Source organism: Falco naumanni, chromosome 4, assembly GCF_017639655.2.
Source record: "Falco naumanni isolate bFalNau1 chromosome 4, bFalNau1.pat, whole genome shotgun sequence".
In the NCBI taxonomy this organism is placed as follows: domain Eukaryota; kingdom Metazoa; phylum Chordata; class Aves; order Falconiformes; family Falconidae; genus Falco; species Falco naumanni.
Genome location: NC_054057.1, coordinates 90656530 through 90681507, shown reverse-complemented (window position 1 = coordinate 90681507; position 24978 = coordinate 90656530). Strand labels below are relative to the sequence as shown.

At 46.0% G+C, this 24978-nt stretch overlaps 1 long non-coding RNA gene across 11 annotated transcripts in view; it reads left to right on the top strand.

The window, feature by feature from the left end:
• Positions 1-24978, top strand: part of LOC121086898 — a 31893-nt gene that overhangs the window by 4056 nt on the left and 2859 nt on the right. For 2 of the 11 annotated variants that reach the window (XR_005827473.1, XR_005827472.1), the window contains 5 exons: positions 2869-12252; positions 12417-12544; positions 13929-14504; positions 17048-19263; positions 19827-23231. This is a non-coding gene — a long non-coding RNA (uncharacterized LOC121086898). Of the gene's footprint in view, positions 1-296; positions 12253-12416; positions 12545-13928; positions 14505-17047; positions 19264-19826; positions 23232-24978 lie in introns of those variants that run through there. The other 9 variants (XR_005827469.1, XR_005827478.1, XR_005827475.1 and 6 more) reach the window with 9 other exon arrangements.

Sequence of the window (24978 nt, the reverse complement as noted above, 5' to 3'; positions counted from 1 at the left end):
TCCTCAGATCCCAGCAGCTGCTAAACACAGGTGAAGTTCAAACAATAGCAGCATCCCAGTCTGCGACTAGAAGAAACCTGAAATAAGACTTTTTAGTAGTGCCTGTAGCGATAGGAAAAGTGGTAATGGTTTTGAGCTCAAAGAGGGCAGATTTAGGTTAGATATTAAGAAGAAATTCTTTGCTGTGAGGGTGATGAGACACTGGCCCAGGCTGCCCAGAGCAGCTGTGGGTGCCTCATCCCTGGCAGTGCTCAGGGCCAGGCTGGACGGGGCTGGGAGCAACCGGGTCCAGTGGGAGGTGTCCCTGCCCACAGCAGGGGACAGAAACTAGATCATCTTTGAGGTCCCTTCCAACCCAAACCATTCTAGGATTCTACAAACACCTGTTCGGTGCCACCCTTCATACCTGTGATCACCCGTAGCAGTCGGTGGGAGCAGGACACGGGGCACCTGGCTCAAACACCAGCAGACCCAGGGATGGAAGTGCTCTGTTAGCGCTCAGTCCATCGATGTGGAACGTTCCTGCTTGTTTGGAAATGCAGGTGAGGTCCTGGCCCTCTTCCTTGTTTCATGCTCCCCAGAGGACATTGCACATGAAGATCTGACATCTGGTTTGTCCAGCCAGGAGGTCCCGTGGAGCTGTGCTTCCCGGTGGAAATCAGTGTATGAGTTAGGTCGGTTCTTTGCACGGATGCTTTGCACCTTCCTCCTCCTCTTTGAGCACTGGCACAGGTTGCCCGGAGCGGCTGTGGGGATGCTCAGATGGGTGGCTCTGCTCGAGCAGGGGGTGGGACCAGGAGACCCCAGAGGTGCCTCCAGCCTCTGCCAGCCTGGGATCTTCATGGTGACCACAGAGGCTGCAGCGAGTGGTGCTGGTGGTACAGGAGGGGTTGGATCTGAACCTGATGTTCTCCTCTGGCATCGGGGCAGCTCCAGGCACTGCAGCAGGACTGCAGCCATCTGAATCCATCAAAATTTGCTTTAATTGCAAACATCGGGGTAATGGGTGTTGTGGCTCTGCGGCTGCTGTAAAGCACCTCCTAATGGGGGATGCTTTGATAAGGTTAATGACTCCTCAGCTCCTGAGATGACTCTCCTTAAAACATCCTGAAATCTCAGCATCTGGCACTGGCTGAAAATGTGCAATAAGGAGAAAGGAAGGAGGTCTGATGTTAATTTTGAGACTCATTGATGTTCAGGCAGTTCATGTATGAACGGAGATCAGTGACATAAAAAATAAAATACAGGGTCTCCTGTGTTTCAGTACAGCCTTGGTTTACTCATGGCTGCCTTCATCCTGGGAATGCATTTGCACTGAGATGTGACACACAGAGGCAAAGCAAGGATGGGACCGTGGAAGGGGGTTTAAGATGATACATTTAAAACTTCAGAAATGAAAACACTATTAAAAATGTATTATAATGTGAAAAATGTAGGCTTTCACTTCTGTTGACACACAATTACTAGGTTTGGAGGATTACTGCTCCTGAATTTGTTTTGCTACTGACACAACACAAATGAGCACCAGAACTTTTTGAACCGGGGAAGCGATTTAGCAATCAGTATGATGGTGAAGAAAAACAAATAGACCTTGTCTGTTAGCATGCGCTAGCCCTAAAAATACACAGTAGTAATTTCATGGATGACCTGTGCTGTAATGTGATGCTGACTATCCCGAGCTGAATGCATATTTGTATTTTGGTTGCCTGCTTGTTAGCAAAACGAGCAAATGGCTTTTGTAGGGCTGATGTGTTGGGATGCAAAGGGGAACTGGATGACGTGTGACAGTACTCTGCAGGAGCCATTGCCCCCTTTTCCTGCCTGCTTGCCTGCAGGTTCGTGTTTCCTTGTGGATAACAAAAGCCCTGGAGGCTCTAAAACAGTAAAACTCTGAGGGTTGGCTTTTGTCACATGGGCTGGCGGTGTTCCCCTGCCATGGGTGATGCTAGACCTGTGGCAATGGCAGAGGTGCGGTGCCACGGGCACGGCACACTTGTCCTGCTCACTGGCAGAGCTGTAGCTTTGCCTTCAGTGCCTAGTTTCCTCCAAACCATGTTCTGGGGAAGAAAAGTGTGCTCAGCCCATCTTTTCCCTTTCTTTTTCAGGGTTCTCTCTAGCTTAACACCAGAAAGATTTCTCTTCAGCGGGTGAGGAATGTTTCAGTTGGGTGATTAATTAGTATTGCTATTAATACAAGATGTGATTCCATTAGATTAATCTATCTTATTGGTCAGGCTTTAATTAATTAGGTAATAAAAGCGACCCTAAAAAAAAAATCTTGAAGGCTGGTTAATGAAACCCATGGATCTACTTATTAAGAATTAAAACCTTTCTCCCTTTAATATTTTTCTGCATTATTAAACCCTGCTCAGTTTCTTTGTATGGTTTGTCCCATCAATAATGAGAGCCTTATTTCTGAATTGCTTTGTGTGAGCCAAGAAATCTAATATTATCTAATTAGGGACAACTCTTCCTGCATAATAAGTACAGGAGCAGCAAAATCAATTTGTTCCAGGCATTTGGTATTACTACTAAAAAAATCCAGTCTGATACACTGTATACTGCTTTTCATAGAAGAGAAAAAAACAAATCGTCTCTGTAGGTGAAGAGCCGGTCCTATCCCTGGGGTGGCTGGAGGCTCCGGTGGGGAACACACCTGCCTCCATCCCAAAGGCGCTGTACGAAAAGACATAGTTTTGAAGAATTTACACAGTTTGAATGCATCCATCCCATCCTTGCCCTGTATGTTTTGGTGCATAATTATTTAATTCCTGACAGGTTTTGAACAAGTTAGTGTCGGATGAAGTGGCGCTGCCTCCTGTGTTATGGGAGGGATGCGATAAAATGAGTCTCTGTTTTGTTTTCCAGGGTGTTGCCTTAGCCTTTCCTTCCTCTTGCCTGGCACCAGGGACTGCACTGGGATTTGCGGCGATACAAGTTCAGTGAGATTTTTGCTGGAGCGGTTCTGGGGCTTTAATAACTGAAGGAATCCAGAGGATCTCTTGTTATTAGCACAGAATGAAAATTTTGGTTTAGAAGCCGAGATTCATTAAGAAATGGGGAAAGGGGCATTTAAATAACAAATGCATGTTTAAGGCTTCCGAAAACTGCAGTTTGCCCAGTGGTTGTGCTGGGGGAAAAGTCCTTACACCAGTTCATCTCCAATACCACTGATTCTGTTCTGTTCTATAATACCACCATGCTTCTGTGATTCCAGGCTGGATAGTTGCTGCCAGTCATCACTGCTTGGGAGAATGAAGTGCCTTCACTGCACGGGTGTCTTTAAATGTAAAGACTTTCTGATACAATGACACCTAGGGAATTTTGTTTCTACTCTTAGGGATGCTGCTGCAGCGCTGTCGACTGTCGACCATCACGTACGGCCCGTGGAAACGCTCCCGAGTCCTCAGGCCTGTGGTGTTCCCAAAGGCAGAGCACGGGTTTGGAGGGACTTTGGTGGGAAGAGCAGGAGCGTGGTGCTCCCCATAACCCTCTATATTAGCAACTTTGTCAGCTGTGTTGGGAAGGTGGTGGGAATGCAAAGCAACGCAAGTGCAGAATTGCACCGCAGGGACAGGCAAACATGGGTTTTGTCACTTGGAAATGGGGGAATGAATAGAGCTGAAGCCCAGATGACAGATGTCACACCTGTACAGATACTGTGTTAGCTTGTGCAATATAGCAATAACAGGCACAATAAATTAGTGGTACCTTGAAATGAAAATTCAGGATAGTTTGAGGCTTATGTTGCTGAAAACCCAATCATGAAGCATTTACCTGGTGGTAAAGCTGTGGGGTTTTAACCGATACTGGAGGTTGTGTGTACTTACCTTCTTAATTTAGAGGTTATGATTTTTAAATACTGTTCTGAACCTTACTATTAGATTAAGGACTTCTTTGAGGTCTGTGCCGTGAGTTCTTATTACTGATACTTCTCTTGGTGAAAAAGAAAAGTTTTTTTTGTTCTTCCAGCTGTAGTCATTGAGCAGAAGGAAGAACCGAGAGCCTCTGCAGGAACCTGGGTCCCTCCAGGAGCGTGGGTGCTCTTCTGCTCCTCTGGCTGCTTTGGAAGCTCGTGGTCTCTGGAAGGAGGTTTATTTCCCAGCTCCGCGGCCGCTTTTCCTTCCTGAATTGCACCGGTTATTACCCACTTACTTTTGACTCTCGGGCCTTTTCTCATTTGCGTTCTAAATATCAACTACAGCTTAAAGCAGGAGTGGTTTATTTTCTTGGGAGGTAGGTGAAGAGACTTTAGGGATAAGCTTATGCTTCTTTACACACAAAAGCACTTCTGTAGCTTTTATGCTCCTGGTGCTGATGGGGAAATGCTGGTTTCAGAGGTCTGCTAGTCTGGGTACTAGTGGGCATACTGCAACCAAGAGAATGTTAAGAAAATGTCAGTGTGACCCATTAGATTTCACTCAAACCTTGACAAAAGAACATAAAACGTGATCACTAGGAATTTGTTTCCATTGCACCGAATAGCATTATGTACAAACAGATGAGAATGGCTTTTGGAGTAAATACTCGACAGCAATTTAATTTTGAATCTGTTTATGTGAAATCCTTTTTGAATGGAGAGATGAACTGTAATCCTCTGCAGTACGATGCTCTGACTCCTGCTGAACCATAGTCGTGTTGCTATTTCTGTTTTCCTAGTAGTGAGGCTTTGGGGTCTGATCTTATTTTCTTTGGCTATGAGCAGCGCTAACCTGTGTCTGCTTTATAGCTTCCCTGTTGCAGCTCCCAGGCTATTGTAGCAGTGTGCTTGCCACTATAATTACAATGTGTAATTTATCTTTGGTTCTCAGATTCTCCGGCGTAATTTCCTGGAGGGATAACTCAAATGATAATGAATGCATGGTTATGAAAGTTCCATTGCCTTGTAATAATAGCAAAAATGAAAGGTAAATTAAACAAAAACATATTAGGGCAGGCTATACTGAAACGGAGCAGGTTTCACCTCTGTTTTGGCTGCAGTTGGGGATGCGCTCCTGCTGGGGAAACACACGTGCCCTGGTTTGCTGGAGCAGCCAGGTCAGTGGAGGGAATCCCCTCGGAAAGCCCTGGCTCCAGCGGGGCTCAGGTACTGGCTGGGAAATAGGGATAGCTGTTGGGACCTGGGGAAGGAGAGGTAATCCTGGGGTCAGACTTGGTATGGGTGATGTGTGTGGGGTATATTGATATAAAATGATGTTTTATCAGTAAGGCAGCAATCGATAAGGCTATTCTAACCCTGGATTCTTGCCGTTAGTGCAAATCCTGGCTTGTAAGAATCATACAGTTGAGCTCAGTGAACTCAATCCTAATTAGTTGTGCTGCAAGCCCTGAGTGGGGTCTGTAGACAGCCTCTGAACCCAGATTTACAAAAGCTTTGAAAACCAAAAATTGCTCAAAAGGGGGTGGCTTTCCCTGCTACAGCCAGAGCATCACCCCGTGCAGCCAGATCCCTGGGGGTGATGGTGCTCCTAGGTGCAATTTCAAAGTAAAAAGTAACTTTTGCTTTAAAAATAAAGATGAAAGGCATTGGCCTTGCTGCTGTGTGCAGTGTACATGACACAATGCAGCGCTGCGTCCCGCTCAAAGGTGTGAGCTTGATTTCTCGTGGCTGTTGCAGGAGGGCTGCAGGGCTCTGGGCAGTGGGGAGGTGCGTGCTGCAAACCCCAGCACAGCTGGTGCTGTGGGAGAACGCAGGTGGGCTGATATATTTAACTCAAAAGGTACTGAAAGGATATCTTCCTTTTGCCTAAAGGAACAGTGAACTTTAATTTTTTTTTAAATTGTTGTTAATTTTTTTTTTAATTGAGTATAAGTAAGTATCTGACATTATTTTTTTGTTTTATTCTTCTGGTTTTGTCCTGGTTGTGTGTGAAAACCCGAAAAAGTGTTGAGACCAGAATGACCAATATACCCTAATGTTCTCTTCCATTAAAGACCATGAAGAAATGTGGCAATTCACATGAAAGATGGGATTTCTGCGCAGCTCTTCTCCTGTCTCTTGCATAGATTTAATCCCAGACTACTGAAAGAAAAACTCCTGAACTGCCAGTCGTGTTTCCCGCAGGTTGAAGGTATTAAGAAATCCTGGGATTATAGATCAGCACAAAGCTGGGCTGGCAATGCGGGATGTCTCCATGTGAATGGCAGTGGAACAAAGTGGCTCCCACCAGGGCCTCGCCAAGATTTCCCGACAGAAATCAGTGCAATTAACTTATACACTGCCACAGCTTCATGTCTGAAAGATAAGATCTACAGTGCTGTAAATCACAGTGGAAATTTCACACTGTGCTTCCTAAGCAGAGCGTGTGCAGTATATAACTGTCATTTCCCCATTTAACTATCATTAAAATTAAGTGCTGGCTGGAATCGGTGGTATGTGAAGGGAGACCTTGTCATTAAGAGTGAACTGGAACCTCAGTGCATTATACAAATTAATTGAGCTGAGAGCCCTCAAAGGAAACAAAGACATAATTAACAACTTCTGTATCAGTTCTAATAGCTTAAGAAGAAAACTACGACGTGATGTGGAGGCTGACAGCATTGCTCTGCAGAGTTCCCGTGCCGTCCTTGCCCTACTGGTGCTGGGCGCAGCCGGGCTGGGTGCTGGGCGCTGCTGCCGCGTTAGGAGGAAAGTGCTTTGGGTTTACACCAGGGTCAGGCTGTGATTCCCAGGCTTGTGCTGCGCAGGATTTTCAGGGGTTGCTGGTGGGGTGGAGGTCTCTTTGCAGGGGCTCGTTAGTGGCAAGTGGAGTATTCCTCTTCAAGTGACGTTTTCGTCTTACAGATATTGAAGAATGGAGCCCGGTCAGACCTTAACTACTGTCCTCAGGCCGCAGAGGTGCCCTGTCACCAGCAGGGAAAAACTTCCTCCGCGAGGGGAAATACAGAGACTTTGTGGTGCAAAATTAAAGCATAAGCTTTAGGAAAAATGGAATAAAAGCCTGAGATCGGATATATGTTTGTAAGTTAGGGCTTTGCACGAAGTCCTCCGACATTGCCAGCAGCAGTCCCTGTGCTTGTGGTAGGTGCTGGGTCCCCATGGCCCCCTCCCTGGCACTGGTGTGCAGGGCATTCGTTGGTGGAGAGCTGTCTGCTTGGCATGGGGCCCCAGACCCTCAAGCTCCTTACAGGATCTTAATTTCAGTAATCTCATGTGTATTTCGTTTCTCTAACTTCTGAAAGCATCAATAGGTTTAACAGCCTCTCTCACCGCTTGGTCCTGAGGTGGGACAAGGGATGCAGGAGGCTGGAGGCCATCCCCGGAGAGCCGCCGTGTGCTGCCCTGCTCCTCCAGCATCGCTGGGGAATCAAGTGCCGTGCTGGCAGGTCACACTGGTCAGAAGTTGCCTTCTGCCTGGCAAAATCTGTTTCTTTTGATGATTTCCATGGCAAAGAAAGCAACCCTGACTGATATTTTCAACTTGCTTTTAAAGAAGAGGGAGCATTTCTGCCTGTGTCCTGGCCCTGCTGGGTGATGCTGGTGTAAGTCACTTCAGCTTTCTAAGCCTGGCTCTTCATTGCTTTTTTAGTTTATTTAGCCTGCAAACCCGTACATGTTTTTGCTAGGCAGAGTGAAAATGTTTTGCCTATTAGGACAGGTGGCAACAGAAGGTGTGGGAAAGCTTTTTTAAAAAATAACAAATTTGGAGAAAGCCAAGGAGGTACAAAATTTTTCTCAAGATCTAATTATTCCACGGAATGAAAAAACAGGCTTCTTGAACTTGCTTTCTTGGGGTTATATTAATATGAAGCATTTAATCATTAGGGAGATGAAATTAGTTCACCTAGATTGATCTCTAAGCTGAAGTGGAAAGTTGGACAAAATAATCATTTCATAGACTTCCTTAGAATAATAATTTTCCTGAACAATTATGCTGAAGGACATCCGCTAGTAACCTTGTGGGGGTCTGATACCTGCTTATTCTGCATCTGAAAAGAATGATAAAAAATGTGTAGCTGTTACTTTTTAGAAACAAGAGTGGGAAGTTTGTGTCTCCGATGCACACGTGCACAGCTCTGTGGATGCTGAAGTGGATCTCAGACCTCATGGGAAGGTCTCAAAGACCTTCATTGTTTCTGCTTTTCTATTTTTTTCATTTTTTAACAGAAAGGCTTGGTTTATGAATATTTAAGGCAAGTGTCTTTTCTCCTCCCAGATTTTAATTTCCAGGAAGGAACTGTGATTTTAGCAGCTGCTCTTTGGTTTTTGGTCCTGGCTGCAGACAGGTGTAACTGTCAGAATTTGTCTGAAGGATGGGAAAAGCCAGAATAATAATTGAAAAGAAATGTAGCAAGTTGTTACTAGCATATCATAACAATCAGGGGGAATGTGTTTGCTGACTAGTCACCAGGAGGTCTCTGCAGGTGGTCGGGACCTACCTACACTTCCAGCTTCTTTTATCTTCAAGGGACTTTGTGACGTGGCTGTTGGTAAAAGGCTGGGAGGTGCCCTTGGCAGTAAGGGTCTGAGGCTGCCGGTGAAACGTGCTCTGCTTTATGCCCAGGGGTCTCAAGGCGTTGCATGAGTTTAGAGGAAAGGTCTTGGCCCCGTGGCTGCCCTCGGGCTGGATGAGACCACGTAGAAAGACAATTAGAAACTGTGTTCTCGGTGTTGTGAAGCCTTTTTGAGTCAGACGCCGAAACGATGTTGTGTCACTGCAAATTGTCACTGCGGCTTCTTGTCCACGAGCTACAGGTGGACAGGGCTGGGCTTTGTTTTCCCCCACCCGACGCTACAGCGTGCTGGCCTGAGCACGGCGGGGTTCAGGGCAGGGTTCGCCTCTCGCTGGCTTTAGCGTTTGAGATCGGAAGCAGTGATGTCCGTGAGCCAAATCGGTGGTGGTGAACCAGGGTGCAGAACCCTCGCTGGCAAAGAAAAAGGAGCATAATTCAGGATTTACCTGACCCTGTGCATTAGTAGAGGACTTCCAGTCCGAACTGCGAGCCAGCCGGTCTGACAGATGTCTGTTAGGAGCACAGCCTGTTGATTACCAGACTTAAGTGGTTTTCAAACTTTTCAAATGTGGAGAAGACCTTCTGTTTGTCTTAGAGGTTTAGTATCAGAAAAAAAAAAATATTTATAACCTAAAAAATTACTTAAAGTTTTAAATAAATATGAATGTAGGAGAACCCAAGCCAGCACCTGAAAACACGTGAGGCTGTTGATACCTGTATCCCCCTTCAGTGGTGAAGATCAGCTGCGTAATCTGCAGCGACAGCCTCAAAATGTATCCCAGATGATACTCTGAAATAGTTGCATTGCCAGAATTAGCAGGGGAGCGGGGGAAGGCGGCATCTTGTCGAGTTTAACCAGTGCCTGGCCCCTTCTGCAGGCAGTGGCTGGCACAGACAGCCCCAGCGAGCGTTTCGGGGATGTACTTGTAGTAGAGCTTTCAGGAGGGAACAAAAAAAAGCCTGTAGCTGGCTATTGCCAGATGACTCAGAATAATGACAGTGTTAGCAGTAAACAGTTTTAATTTATACAGGTGACATTTAAAATGCAAATCAGACCTTAAGATAATTGCTGGAAATAAGGAAGCCTCTGTTGGTTTAGGGAATATTTCCAGTTTCTATGGAAATTATTTATAATGCAGTGAGATCAATGAAGAAGCTCATGTCTTGGAAGACTTGGCTGGAGTTGCTCCTCATTGGAGTCAAAACATGTGTTTAAAGGGAATGCGTGGGGACAGGAGCTTGTGGTCAAGGTAATATGCTGGGAAAAAATACTGAAATCTGTTGAAACAGATACTTTTTCTGCTGATACTGCAAATGCAGGACCAGAACCAGATGGTTGTTACCACAGATGTGTGTGCCTAACTGCTCCCTGAATTAACCTGAAGTTGCACATTTGCTTTCAAATTTAGGGATTATTTTTTATTTTTGTGCATCTTTTACACATTTTTTTGTGCATTTTTTACATGTTAATTAGTTCACATGCTCAGTCTCAACTTGGGCTTGGTTCTAGGAATTACCTTTCCCTTAATTAGTGCCTCTTGTGGTAACCTGCCAGTCAACTCGTTCATCTCCTGGCGGTACTCTCCTTGTTTCAACAAAGAACTTGCTGGTGTTTAACGAAGCGCTTAGCAGGACATACAAAAATGCTTGCATCTTGAACTAACCGTTAACAACTCATTTGTTCTAATTGTCTTAAAGTCAAACCTCAAACAATACATTTAATTTTATTAATTATTCCCTTCATCGTTTGATGTCACTGGGATGGGTGCTGCTCACTCTGCTGCCCTTGCGTTTCATCTGCTGCATCTCCTGTATACCTCCAGCCTCACCTGGGCTGATGGTGCTTCACATTTTAATGCTGTTTATATTGTTTAGTGGGCTTTCGAGTGCTCTCCTCCAAAGCAATTATTTTCTCCTTGCAGTAGGTAAAAGCTACCAGAGAGAGTCCTCTTGGGGAACTCAGCATCTTTATCTGATCTATAGCCGATTTCTGTGCTCCTTAGAACCATCGGTCTTGTTTTATGCTTTGATTTTGTCTTCCTCTACCGAAGCTGGACTTCTAGCTAGAGGCTTTGGGGATTTTTGGTGATGGTTGTCTGAGTGCTTTTTTTCTGATCAGCCTCCCACATACACTTTAATTTACTTGATATTCATCCTTCTTTGTACCTTGCTTCCAGGTTTTTTATTCCAACTTTCAGCACACCATGCCATTTACCTACTTAGCTATAAGATATGATCTCATAGTTTCCATCTGAATGGTTTCTCATTAGTTTGTGTGGGTGGGAATGTGTAACACCCATGTCTGTGTGTGCTCCCACACTGTGTGTATAAAAATGTATCTTTTGGATAGAGAAAATGAATAAAAATGTGATTCTAAGTTGAAAAGAGACAAATTAGGTAATTTTTGCTTGTGGTTTGCATATATGTCCAATGCATTTGTAAAACGTCAGGTGTGAGTGTGCACAGTGCGTGCGGAGCCGTTACAAGGGCACGTTCAGAGGGCTGGAAATCCAGCAGGTGACCGGGATCAGCTCTGCTGGCTTCCACGAAGTGTTGCTGAATGATGCCAGCCTCTAGTCTCGCTTCTCCTCTAAACCTGTGCTCCCAGCCAGTTGCTAGCATTACACTGGGTGCTAGTGTTGCACTAGCGTTACTGGATTCACTTTGTCTCCAGGTCTGTTGGGTGGCAATGCTGTGGAAACAAAGAGGATCTGAGGCTGTAGCTGCCTCCCAGTGTCCACGTGTCTCTTGGTGCCACAGCTGCATCCCCCGCGGGGCTGTGCGATGCCATGCTACCTTGAATGAAGCTTTGATGGCTGTATTTTCAATAAAAACCTGTTCTTTTCCCTACCTAGGTGCTGTTGTGTAAGGGAAGAGGAACTTGTCCTTTTACCTCACAACTGTACCTGTATTCTCGTCTGTAGCTGCTCACGCAACCAGCCCGCCCCGGCTGCAGCCCCCCTGCAGCTCTCCCCACCTGGAAGATTCATTCCAGCTCCCACCTGAGGTTCTGCCTGACCTTAAAACTTCCCACAGGGCTCATTCATCCACCCCAGCGCTCCCACTGCCGTGAGACCAGGCATGTGGAGTTATTTGCATCTGTCTAGGGCCAAATCCCTTGCAAAGGTGTAAATCAATGCAACTCAGTAGATGTAATTTGGCTGCCTACCGGTGTGAGCTTGGAACCTGGCATATGCAAGAGGTTGCTAATATATTATTCATTTTAGTGTTATCTTTTAATTCTTTATTCTTTGTATCGCCTGTACTGAAAATACGGTGATGTGCTGTTATGTCTTCTCTATCTTTAATTGGGCCTTTTAATAAGGCTTAAATACATTTCCATATTCAGGTTAATAACTTGCAGTTGCACTTCACACTAATGTTTTTATTAAGTGATCCATTGTTTTTGCAGGTTAGAGAACTCAGCAAATCCGTAAGCTATTTTTAATAAAATCTGTAACCACCTGATAGCTATTACAAACTATTTAAAATTAATGCTGTTCACATTTGCCAATGTTTATAACAGTTCTAAATTCTTGAGCACTTATAAATGATGTATAAAAAGCAGTGTAATAAGCATATTAATGTCTTTATCCACCTTTCACGGCAACCTGTGCTGAGGGCTGCGGACAAGGTGAAGCAGACTGAGAAGTCCTCTCCTGCCCCTTGCTGCTGGTGACGGTGGTGGCTGGTGCCCCGTGACCGGCGTGGAACGTGGCGGTGGCTGCGGACGCTCCTGAGCAGCCTCAGGGTTGGCACGGCACACGCGTCTTGGTTTCGCTTTAATGCCGGAGACAGGTAGGACTTGGCGGCAATGCCAAGTGTTTCCCTGCGGTTGGGACTCTTAAAGCTTTGAGCCTTGTGCTGAACCCCTAACCCACTGAAGGAAATTCTGAGCAGAAGCACCCTCCTGGCAATGTGACCATTAAAGCCAGCTGGCGTGTTGCTTTCTCGCCATACAGGGAAACTAGGGCTGCCTGAAGTGTTTCTGGCCCAGAAGAACAAAGGATGCTTCTACTCCCTCTGCAAAGAAATTTTTTCAGGACTGACATCCCCTTTGGGTCTCGGAGAAGTCACCACCAGGTATCTGGTAAGGATGCTCTTTTGTACTCTGTAACTAGAGGAAACTCTTAGTGGACTCACCTGGGACAAGACCTGAAAGGTTCTCACGTTGCTCAAAGCCCTGCAGGATCTCAAGGGCCCGTCCAGCTGTGGCTCTCTGCAGCCAGAGCAGAAACCACAGGTCACTGGGGTGGGTGTGTAACTCTTGGGATGTTTGGTCAATGAAAACCAAGATTTTGGAAGAAGCCAAATAATTCCTATCACTAGTGATTTATGACAAGTCTCCAGAGAACGTGTGGCGGGAGGGAAGTGCTGCTGCAGTGACTGTGATCCTGTTCCCCCCCCCCGGCAGGGGGAGGATATTTCTTCCAGGATGATCCATTCCTTGCTGCTCTTGTGCAAATAATCAATAGGAATAACAGATTAAAAATTATGATCTTCTTGCAGCTATTTCACTCTTTAAGGAGGATAGCAGTGGGCTATTTTTAAAAGGTTATTTAAGCCCCAGCTCTATTACTGTAAAGCTGTTGTGAGCTGTCAGGTACAGAACTGTAATCTTCACCAGTTATTGTTGTACTTATGAATTCAATATGAATTGCATGAACTGAAGCACATTGATTAGAGGGTTGACTTCCATATGAAGCTAAATCATCTAATTTTCACACTGCTGGCTCAACAAGTATTAGCTAATCATCTAGTATGAATGGCTTTAAAATACCACTTTGCTACAGTCAGCTGGCAAATGGCCAGTGATAGATTATTTATGGGCAAAAAGCCACGAGGCTTTTGTGTACACTGCAGCGACACTTACAGCCCCAAGCAGGATGGGGACCTCGCTGTGCTGGTGCTGTACAAGTGCACGAGATGCTCATCCTGCAAATGACTGGGGATGTGCAGAAGGACAGATGAGGAAGCAGAGTGATTAAACAAGGAAAGGGCAAAAGACAGAGGATTTGGTGTCACCAGTGGGGTGGATTTCTGTTTTAGAGCCTGTACTCAAACGATGACATGCCAATGCAGGCAGCTTTCGGTGGGATGCTTGCTTATAAGAAACAGTTACAGCGTGTCATTGTTTAACCATGAAACCAGGACATGATAAAATCTGTTTTTTGGGGACCTTCAATGTAAATTAATTTTCCCCCCTGTAAATAATGACTTGCTGTACTGGAGGTGCAGTAGAGTATATTATGTCTAAATTAGTCAGCATACGTAGAGACCCCTGGGATAACGGCAGTGGGACATCCAACTCTTTAGGTGAGGCTGGGGGAGAATTACGGTGCCGGGTTCATGGTGGGACTCTGCCTCTCGCTGCAGAAGCAGCAGGGTACTTGATCTGCCTGCTGTGTGGGCCTGAACCTGGTGGAGTTCTGGTAGGAATTTGTTGGTTCATGAATTATTTTTTTTATTTCAAGTATAGTGATGTTATGGAAGAAACAGGACAAATTATGTGGTGGTATCTTTGAAAATGTGCAGTTTGGGAAAACAGAAGTTTTTCCTTCAAGCAAAGCAAGGGAGAAGCACCACGTGGCTTTGTCTCAGGACGGAGCATGGGAAGCTCTGTGGGACATGCAACTTCATGCAGCCGTGTCTATTTGCCTGGTTGCATTTTTGATCTGTCTTGTCTTCCGTGCAAGCTGGGAGCCGGAACCCTGTGATGGATGCACTTCTCCTGTTTGAACCACCTGAGCTGTGGTCCAGGCGAATGCTCAGCAAAGTTAATCCTGTTGCCTGAGGCTTTCCATGAAAAACCCAAACCCCACTGTGGCTGGAGAGTGGGCTGATAAGCACCTGGAACTGCACGAACACAGCAGAGTATCTGACTTGCGGATCAGCCACTTCATGCTCTCAGTGTCTGCAGCCGCCAGGGTCGGTGGAGCTCTCCATCCACAGCAGCTGGCTGCGCGGCAGCGATCTCCCCTTGGGTAGGGACACCTCTGGACGTTACCCCTCAAGACTGAGAGATCCTGTACCTGGCACCTGGTACCCAGGTCAGTAAGTGACATTTTTTGCATGCATGCAACATTTAAGATATATCACCTTAAGTGATAATCTTTGTATCCCATACTAACTTTAAGTGTAGTAAATAGTGGAGTATTGACCACCAATCCACCTATACTTATTAAATATTTTACATACCTAAATTTACTGATTAGGACTCAATAAACTAACTACTAAATCAGATCTGAGTGATCTCTGACTCTCCTCCTGCGACAAGCCCCTCTCCATCACTGAAGCTCTCGCTGGTGATGGTGTCTTCAAGCATCACTTGGTGCAGTTGGGATGGTGGGATGAACCCAGCAATGCTTTTGGGAGCATCGTGATGCTTCCAGTGCTCGCTCTTGGAGTTGGAAAGGAAACCGGAGGCTTCTGTGACAATACCATAAAATGCCTGTGACTCCAACTCACTGCAGTTTTGGAGCACCGTGGTGAGACCTGTCTGTCCTTGTGTGCTGTTAACACTGTTCAGCGTTTTCCAAACATGTCTAATGAACAGCAACATGTTGGTTTTGTGTCTGCTCTTGGCAATCAGGGACTCTGCAGGGGTCTCAAGTCAAAATCTCCTGGTACCTTTTGAAATTTTAACCTGCATTTCCAAAACAAATGATTATGGTCAGCTGTGGGCTTATGCTTGCAATTCTGTGTCATAATTCTATTTTTTCCATTGCATTTTGGAAAGAGGGTATCTGCAAAAGATCAAGATGCAGCTTTTGAATGATGGAGTGAAGAGCAGTGACTATAATCCCTGGGGCTGGAGCCCCCTTTTCCAGGAAAGGATGTTTCAGCTGGCATGACGTGTCTATGCTCGATTAGCGAATAACTCCCTGGTTGTATATTAAACTCTCACTGGGAAAACAGTAGACTTGCAAAATGTAAGTGCAAGTGCTTAATAAATAGTTCATAGGTGTTGTAAAAACATTACCAAGTGTGCTACGTGCTACGGAGGGACGTGAGGGCACCAGCAGGATGCCTGCTTACCTATTAGCATCATTTATAAGCACCCAGCCAGCCTATAACTATTGATTTTCCACTCATTAAAACCTTAGACAATAATTTATCAAGTCTTCGTAAAGTAAACCACTTTTGTAAAGCCTGGTATCTTTGGCTTTACAGCAAGTCAGCACCTGTCCCTGTGCCTGTGGGTGCCAGATAAGCCCTAATGCACCCGTTTCTTTGGGAGCTATCTGTATCATTGAACAAAACTTCCCCTACAGGCAATGTGGCTTATTTTTCCTGATACAGAACAGTTGGCTGTTTTTAAGAGAAGTGTTTATTTTCTAGGCGAAAATGAACAACTTCAGGTATCGCTCTCAAATGAGAGAAAAAATTTTCTTTCAGAAGCAAAGGTGGGTGATGTGTGCAGCCTCTGGTCCTTCTGTGAACACCTCTCACTATATGTATGCTTGGGTTTTTTTCCCTCACCTGAGCAAAGTCTGGGTTAAATTTAATTACTGGGAATGGAGTGTGAAAGGCAGCTGTCCCTGGCTGGGATTTGGTGGCTCTGGCACAAGTGACGGCGCGGGTGAGCCGCTGTGGGGAGCGGGAAGGGGGGGCTGCGGTCTGGTCCGTGCTGGCGAACGGGCGAGGGGCGGAGGCGCAGGGATGCGATCGCCTGAGCACAGCCAAGAGGTTAACTCCCCAAATCCTGCAGGAGCTGCCAGCCGGGTATTAATGACCATGGGCTGCCGACACCTCCATTTTACATATCATCTGAGTACACAGAGTGCAAAAGTAATTTAATTCAGGCACCGCAATTAAGGAAACAATTATCTCTCATGTCTTGGGCTGATCTCCAGGTCATCTTAGCATTATCCTTTTTGATCTCATTATGAATTTAAAATATGCAATAAATTGGCTCTTAATTCTATAGAAAAGGTCAAGCTTGCTCTCTACAAGAGACAGGGGTGTATTTAATGGAAAAATCTCAAGGACAAGGGAAACATTTGTCAATGGCTGAGGGAATGAGTGCTGACCCACTGCCCGGGGAGCGTTGTGCAGGGCTTCTGCACGTGTGCAACCTTTCCGCGGGCAAATCCTGCCCAAACACGCTTTCCCAAGAGGTAAATTCTGACCAAGGTAGCGATTAAATGTTGGTGTTTCATCACAAGTTATTCTTGGGTCATCCAGCAATGGGGGAAGCCCAGTTGTGCCACAGGAGCATGGGGGTGACTTAATACTGGCGGAACTTCAGCACTTCGTTCCCTCAGAGATTTTTGGCAACCTGCTTGAGAAAATGGGTTAACAGGTCCTTTTGCAGTTAGCAGGTCATTTTAACGTTAACTATAGCCTTGGCAAGTGGAGTAAGATTAATTGCACTAAGCTGAGCTATGTTGACTTACTGCTGTGAAGTTCTGGTTTATGGTTTAAGTTGGTTTTGCTCTTTTTTTTTTTTTTTTTTTTTTTTTTTTTAAATAAGAATTATGACATGTTTATACCATTATGTCAAAATAAAAGTGTCCATTCAAAGAAAGCTTAGTATCAGCAAGAAGCAACTATATAACTTTCATTTTTTTTCTTAAATGTTTAATTACAGCAGAACTGTACAGTGCAGACTACGCCGGCACGAACGCTGACTGCTGTGTCGCTGCCGTTTTTGACGCTGGCCCGGCAGCAGGAGCACTGTGCACGAGCCAGGCGAGGCACACTTTCTTCCCCATGCCGCAGGGCGTGAGCATGAGCACAGTCTGTCCCAATTTATCTTCACTGCTTCGCTAACATGCGTCTGGCGAGGACTGGCAGACCCGGAGGGGTTTGCCCCATCTTCCAACTGGCACCTCTGCGCTGACACAGGTGGATAAACTCTGAACGCTATAGTATGGTTGAGCGCAGTTTTTCAAATATCCCTTTTGAAATGCTACTTTATTTTTCTAAGGATTAGGATGTTCCTGTTGATCTTCTGTGAGAAAGACACAGGTGGTTTTGAACGCTGTTCCTGCGCAGCTGTGGGCTGTGATGGCGCGGCCGCTGTCAGTGCATCACATATGAACTCTGGTTACTCCGTGTGAATTTTAAAGCCCGAACTGCCGCACCAGCTGGCTGCGATTCAAAGCACGGTGGACGTTGCATGTTCAGTAATTTTGGCAGTTGTGTTTCTCAGGGTTGGATGTGGGGCACAGCGTGCTACAAATCCACGCTTAGTCAGAGCTCTGAGTTTGATAGAATGAACTGTAGGACTTGGTGACCGATGTTTTCCCTTTGCCTGTCAAACAGAAAACATATTATAAAGAAAAACCTCACTAAAATGAAGACTGCTATATCTCTGATTTGTTCCTGCAAATGGAATTAGTTAAAAAATAAATCCCACTGATCAGGGTTTTAATATAAACATAGAAACCCTTTGAAGTGTAAAAGGTGCTGCTAAAATGCTGCATTTGTGTAACTTAGGTAAACTTCAATTTAAAAGAAAGATGATGAGAATTTTTATCTTCTGTTGGTTATTCTATTCACTTCTGGTTTTTATGCTTTCCAGAAGGCAAAAAATAAATCAAAACTAGACTTACTGCAGTATTCTTGATGCAAACATTTTAATATACATTGCCTGGCAGTGCAAAGGACAGATAATTATGTAGGGCTATCTTTTCTGCAAAAATGGATTATTTGGGTCCCTGTTTCAAAAAGCACTGAGCATACAGGGTCCTGGTTGTGGTGCGAAGAGCTGGAAGCATCCATCCCCTCCCGGAGCGGCTCGTGGTCCAGCACCGGCGGGGTCTGGCTGGCCCCGGCACTCCATGGCAGCGGTTCAGGGCAGAGCTCATTAATGGTGGTGCCAAGCTGCAGGCTTTGGTACCAGCCTAAGCAGACTCTGGTGAGTGGTTCCCAGTGAGGTGGGTAATGTGTTCACAGTCTGGCCTGTGACATCCATCACCAGCCATAGCTGGGGCATGCTGGTGGGACACAGGCTTCCCCTCTCCCCGGCAAAAAGCTCTGCTGCTCTCTATTATACATTTTTGCCAAAGTATCTTGGTTAAGCTGGGATAATTTTCAAAACCCTGGCACCAAAGTAACATCAAGAACATGTCTGACTTGCTAACAATTGTAGGTGGTTTAACTTGCTTAAACGAATGCATTTCTGAAAGAGGTTTGGATGTATACCTCACCATAGGACCCTTTTCTCTCGCAGCCTTTGACTTGTGACTGCAATTTAGCATTTACAAATTTTTTCCTTTAGTGCGGTGTTTTGTCTAGCTTTGCATATGAAATGGCAGCTGGTTGCAGAAGCAAATGAGTTCAAGGTGGGAACGCAGACTTGTACCGTGTGAATCTTGTCCTTTGATTCCCTAGGAAGGTAACAAGAGAGGGGAGAGCTTGGTGCAGATCGAAATCATTAGACACACACAGTCCTCATCCATTACCAATGTGAAAAGTGAAATAATGTACTGGATAGCTATCCCAGCTGTTGCACAGCGGCTCCAAACATCTGGCCTGGCGAGGTTTGCATGCCATGGGCTGCTGGCAGTGGTGGATGATGGCTTCGGAGCAGCTGGGTCTAAGCACCTGGGCTGTGAACTTTGGGAGGGTGAGCCTGGGAATGCTGCTGGGGTGTATGACTCGCTCAGATTCCTTTGCAAACCATACCTTCGCTTCACTCCTGCGCTCAGAGCACTGCGGTGCAGCTCTGCACGAGCTAGAGAGTTCTCAGGGCAAAGCGTCCTCCTGATTTACAGCTGCCCAACCTTTGGAGGTGCCTGGGGGCTCCCCTGGGGAGGCTGTGCGGCTTCCGCGCCTGGTGATGCTTGAAGTGATGGATAGGTATGTAAAAAGCATGTAGAAATGAATCATGAATTGCATTGATGCATCATTTATGAGTATCATACAAGCAAAACTTGAGTTTTCCCTGCTGTATTAGGGATGAATTAAATCAATCATTTATAAGGCTGAGAATAAAAAGACACCCCAGACAATCTGCATGACCTCTGGGGTGCTGGGGATTACAAAACCGGTTCAACGTGGGACCAAGTCCATGTCTAGCATTCACACTGCAGTTTTAGGAAGGCAAGTGTAATTAAAGGGGTGAGGGAACCTGCTTGCTGTGAGTCCTGGGAGTTTTCTATCCCCGACACAAGGCTAACGTCCTGGGAATCATTTCCTGAAGACAAAGTGGATATGAATATGATTACTTTTACATGCTCCGTGTTTAAGCAATTCTTTCTGGGGACAGGCTGCTTTAAAGTAGTTAAAAAATGAACCACAATTTATTTTTTTAAGCATTCCTTTTTCACCGTCTTTCACAATAAATAGCTGATGCGTTTGGCAGAAGCTTGGGGTTGAGGAGTCAGCTCTTGTCCTTCCCCCTGGCGGCTGTCTCCTGCCAGGTCTGGAAGGCAGATCGCTTTGTGAATGACAGCCATTATGGTTCAAACCTGCTCCTGAGCCTTAATAAATAGAAAGTATCACCTCTGCCAGCATTAAACCCATCATCTGCCTTCCTGCTGACGCTCTGCAAAAGGAGGTTTAAAGCTGAGGTGTGAGGCAAAGGCTTCAATGTGATGGTGTCCATGTGGTGCTGGATGTGGGGTGTTTTCCCGTCTTTTCTATAGGAGCGTGTAGCTCATGCATGCCATAGACACAGCCGAGGGGTTTTGGTTGCGTGCCTTCCAGCCCTGTCCCAGTGATCCCTCCCCTTCCCCAGCTCCCTCGTGGGGCCGGAGGAGCTGGGCTCCCATGTCTGCAGCGTCTAACCCCCACACACTGTAAGACACCGGCTGCTTTCCTTCCTGAGCACCCCGCAGCAAAGCAGGGGTTAGTGCCGCTGGGGCACAAAGTGGCGGTGTGGTTGGATACCTGGCACCTGGAACGGCTGGTGCTGCTGGTGGCCTTGGCCTTGGGGACACTGCGGTAACCCTGGCCAGCCCAGCAGAGCAAGGGCGGGTGGGAATCTGGAGGAGATAAACACAGAGTTACAGTAAGAGCACTTCTTCGCCAGGATAGGGACTGTGCCTGAGGGTAGGTCTCGGTAAGAACGGGGAGATAGTTTGTCTGTACTAGGGTGTCCGTCCACAGCCCTCTGCTCATGAATTATTTTGACTCTTAATAATAAGCAAGCTTATTCAGGTGTTCCATGAACTTGAAAGCAAGGGATCGCAAAGGGCTGGGTGTGCATTTTCCTACAGTGAGCGCGCCTTAGAAAAAGACCCTGCAGAGACCCTTGGATTTTTATTTTTCAGTTGTTTTTTTTTTTTAAAAAAAATCTAGATTCTTAACAAGCTGCAGAGATGAAAAGCTTTCAACCTCCTTATATTTATCTAGAGAAATATTCTGAGAGAGAAATGAAACGGAACAGACTCATAGACTCATTTAACATTTCTAAACTGATAAATATATTTATTGGCTGTGCCTGTTAGGGGTGTGTAATACCTATTCTTTCTGCAGACGGCTCATTGGATTTCTTCCCTAGCACTTAGCTCTATAATGATGTTAGACTGCTAATACTGAACTGTCCTGACAATGTTTGTATTTTACCTCTTAGCCTCTGGCTGTTTCAGAGATGAGGTGGTTTGGGGGTCTGGGCTGTCACTGGGAATTTGCTGTAATGAAAGCCAGCGAAGTGAGGAGTCTGCCGCATGCTCCAGCAGGGCTGTTCTGGTTGCGGGCAGCAGTGCCGTACGTAGCATCGTTAAATGTCGAGTGATGCAGTCGAGCATCCTCCCACCAAGGTGCAGCTGCTGAGCCTGCCTGTGCCCAGACCCCCTTGCCGGTAGCTCCCCAGGCACTGGGGTGGGTAAACCTGCACAGCCCAGCCTTGAAAAAAATATTTAAGTCTGCAGTATTCTCTTTATTTTTTCCAAGGCAAAAAAGCAAGCAGGCTTCTTACCTCCCATCAGGGTATGGCACAGGAGCTGGGCATACCCTTGGTGGTGGAAAGTGCATTCAGAAAAGCAGCCAAAGCCTGGTTTGCTTTTAAATTAGAAAGAAGGGTCTGTACCCCGTGTGCACCCCCGCCCTGGGGGAGTGGGGACCTTGTGCTGAAGGGGCCAGCGCTCGGCCTCAGGGAGGCAGCTGGGGGCTCGAGCTGCTCCGGTGCTTCCCGGGTGGCAGCGAGTTTCATGGCCTTGGTCATGTTTCTGCTGTGGAAATTAGAAAGCAGATGCTTGTTTTCGTTCTAAAACAGAGGATGGTAAGATTTAGCTTGCTTAGACCTCGAAGGGGCCGTCTAGGGTAAGGTATTGTTTGCATTAGGGCAGTAAAATATATTTATAAATTTAATAACTAAAGATAATTTAGATGTATTTGTGTTTTATACTACAAAGCACCCTTTTAAAGGTGTTTTTTGTTTTGTACGTGAGGATGTGAACCTATTTGATTTCCAGAGAACCTTTCTTTTTATTTTGAGAAAATTTTTTTTTTCCTACTTTTTTAACTGACTTCTTGCCTCATTCTTACTTTAAAGCACTTGTGACTCCAGCCTGGTGTCTTAACTGGTGCCGTTCTCAGGTGAATTTAGTGCTATGTTTGTGTTGTAAATGCCACCACCTTCATTTCCTTCTCTCTCCAGTAAGAAAATAAGGAAGTTAGCGGTAGAGAAGGCGAGAGCAATCTGAAGTTTGGCCATAACCCCCCTGTTATTGTTTATAGCTATGGCCCTGCACTGAAATGCCATGGGAAAATGAGAGGAATAGCAAGCGACAAATATTAGATCACCCTGACAGGGGAGAACTTTCCTATCAAGGGGGCATCAGCCACCTATCCGCGCTATCAGCCAAAGTTACTTTTTAAGAAACTGGGCTTTACAAACCCCCTGCAACCCTCCACAGCACAGGCGTGATTTAATGTGCTCTTTTTTTTGTTATTTCTCAATACAACTTTTGCTTCCCCAGCGTGGTGTGCTCACTGCGGATCCTAATTCTGTGGCACTGGGGTGCAGCGGGCACAGCTAAGATTGTTTTTTAATAGCTCTGTAGTTCTCCTTAGTTATTCACCCATTAAAACATGATTTAAGCCACATCTTTGTCCTGCAAAATTGAGTAATGTAGAGAGGACATTGCTACTAATTAAACCTGTCTGTGATGTCTCTTGTTGGTGCCTGATGTTTTGCAGTCCATGGTTTCTGGCTGGGCTCTGCATGCCAAATGGAAAGTTCAGTCTTCTGGTGCTGAATCCTCCAGCAGCCCTGGGTGCACCAAAGCTGGGGAGCTGAGCTGTGATCCAGCACTTCAGATATGGCTTTTTTAATACCACCTGTTTTTCTTGCTATGGTGACAAGGAGTGTTCTAGGGCTTGGCAGAGGAGGGCAGGGAGGAGCATCAAGACCCAGCTTTGTGATGAGGTGGTGCCTCACTGGCTAATTTTGGGTGTTTTGGACCATTTTTGGGTGGTCTTGTGGCTCCCACAGGTGTGACAGGCTGCTAGGTTGTCTGCTTGCCCCTCGTGGGTCCCAGTCCCCTGCCAGCTTGGAGGGTCTGTGCTGAATCCACAGCACCTTTCGCAGCGGGTAGCAGATAGGAGAGGTCCAGATAATTTCTGGACATGTTAAAATGCTGTGTCATGCTCAGACAATGTCCCATCTGTTTTTTAAAAAAGGCAAATGTAACGAATTCCTGCACAGGCTGTTTCTGTTGGACCTCAGCAGCTGCTTGCCCCGGGTGGGTGTTGGCTGTGCTTGGTCACTTGGCAGATGGTGCCACCTCCATAAACCCCGCGCTGTTCCCCTCCCACAGTTCCTCCCCATTTCTCCAAGCTGCAGCTCTTCCCTCATCTCCTCCGGATTTGTCCTGGGGTGTTTGTGGAGGGTTACCCTGGCTGTTTCCATCTGGATTTGGGTGACAAGCCAGTGAAGCTCTTGCCTTGCTTCTAATGCAGTTCTTAATGCCTAAAACTGAACTCTTTGCTATATAGCCCATGTGTAGTGTGACCTGCCCTGCTAGTTGCTAATTAAGACTACCTGTGTAGCAATTTGGCAATGTACCGTTGATGGACATCTAGTTAGTAAAGGGTTCAACTGCTTTATTAACGTTAATGAGTGATGGTAGATTTTTTTTTTGCCCTTTTTACGAAGGTCATGCTCAAATCATCGCATTATCAGACTTAATTACAACAAGTTAATTTGTTGCTTGCCTGCTTCGCAGATGTTTAGGAAAACACATTTTGTACTTCATATATCAAGCATCTATGGTATTGTTCTTTATGCTAGAGTAATATAGTCATTATAGCTGGCCAAGGATGATGGTGATAGGGATTGCTGATAAATTGTTTTGCAGTGCCCTGCCAGCCAAATCCATTAAGGATGGTGCTGTACTGGGTACAATGCCATCTTTATCCACTGCTGTATGTCATGTCTGCATTTGCTTCCAGAAAAATACAAATAATAATGTTATATTATACAAACAACAATGTTATTTTATTTTTCTAGAAGCAAATGTAGACATGACTACAGCTGTAGACAAAGATTAATATTAATAATAACAACAACAACTAATGAATTACACCACTGCACAGGATGTGCTGCTTACCAGCCCTGTGACATTGCGTGTCCTTTGGTGTTTCCTGCCGGTGCAGAAAGATCTTTCTGCCATTGCTTGGTCCTGGCCAGCTGAGTCGCTCCCTATTTCTGTTCTGCTCTATGAGGTGTTTTCCACGTTTCCTTGTCCTTTCTGGGCACCTGGCTAAAAGCAGGTGGCATGCCATGGAAAAGCTCAAGTCCAATTCATCTTGGGAATAGCAGAGCCTGCTGATATGTTTCTTAATGTAAGTTGAGTGATTGTTTCATAAAAACAATTTCCTCCCAAAGCAGCAGTGCCTGAGTGGGAGCAAAGCTCTCACGAAATCGCATCCCCTCGGGGGATCACACTGTTTCTAGTGTCTCCGGAGCCCCATTCCTGCAGCATAACCACCCACCCAGGAGGATTTTTAAAGTTTGTTTTATTGCTGTGGTGGGAGGAAGATGCGCCTTTCTTCCGGGCTGGGGAGATGCTGCAGCGGGTGCCTGCGGTGGGCTGAGCCCCGCGGCTGTCGGCACCGGCCGGCTCTGAGCCTCCCTGCCGAGGGGAAGGAGGCGATCCTGTCCCCAGAGCTGGCAGATGGAGCAGCCATCTCGGGCAAACCCGAGCTGAAATCCAGCCCTGCCACCAAGGAGCAGTGAAAAGCACGAGGGGCAAAATGAACGCTCACCCTCCCCTCCCTGTGTGCTGACCTGCCAGTGGCAGCGGCCATTGGAGAAGCGACTTGTGACACAGAAAGGTTATAAAAGGCTAATAATTCACACTTACAGTCACTTTACATTCCATATTTGCAAGCCCAAAAGGATCTTTACAGTGAATTAATTGGTAATAAATGGCATCTGTGTTGCTGCGGGGCGCCCGGCTGTGACTTGGAGTGGTTTTTCCCAGGCTGCAGGAGATGTCAGGGAGGCAGGCACATGGAAAGGGGAGCGAACAGTGACAATGGGCTGCTTTTATCTTCCCCCCTCCCCATTTTGGTAAGAGGTCCCCTACTTCTTGTAAGTATTCCCAGGATACAGGATGAGTGCTG